Genomic DNA, 418 nt, shown 5'->3' on the forward strand with positions numbered 1-418 from the left:
CCTAAAACGGCTCGTTCTAACACGCCCCCACATATCTACGTCACGATGTGGGAAGATTTGCATAACGCCACCCAAATGTTCACGCAAAGAAAGAAGGCGTAACTTTTATTCTCGCTGTAGTATTGTTGTTGCCGCCGCCATGTTGTGAAGACGCTGTGTGTTTCGTTGTGAAAGCGAAACTACATTGTTTGGCCTTCCAAAACTGCACTGTGGATCACCGGATCGGCTTTCAACGTGGACGAAGCGGAGTCTAGCCCGGGGTCTAGCCCTAAAGTGCTCTTCAGCTGAGTCAAGGCAGTGGATAGTTATGGATTCAGACTGGCCTAAAACAAGGAGGACACACATGTGGTTGCCGCAAGCCCTCCGAACGCTCCTTCGTCGAATCCGCCGGCCGCACCGTTCTCAAGCCCACCGGCCT

This window comes from Sinocyclocheilus rhinocerous, unplaced genomic scaffold (assembly GCF_001515625.1).
Source record: "Sinocyclocheilus rhinocerous isolate Xijiao unplaced genomic scaffold, SAMN03320098_v1.1 scaffold1374, whole genome shotgun sequence".
NCBI classification, from domain to species: domain Eukaryota; kingdom Metazoa; phylum Chordata; class Actinopteri; order Cypriniformes; family Cyprinidae; genus Sinocyclocheilus; species Sinocyclocheilus rhinocerous.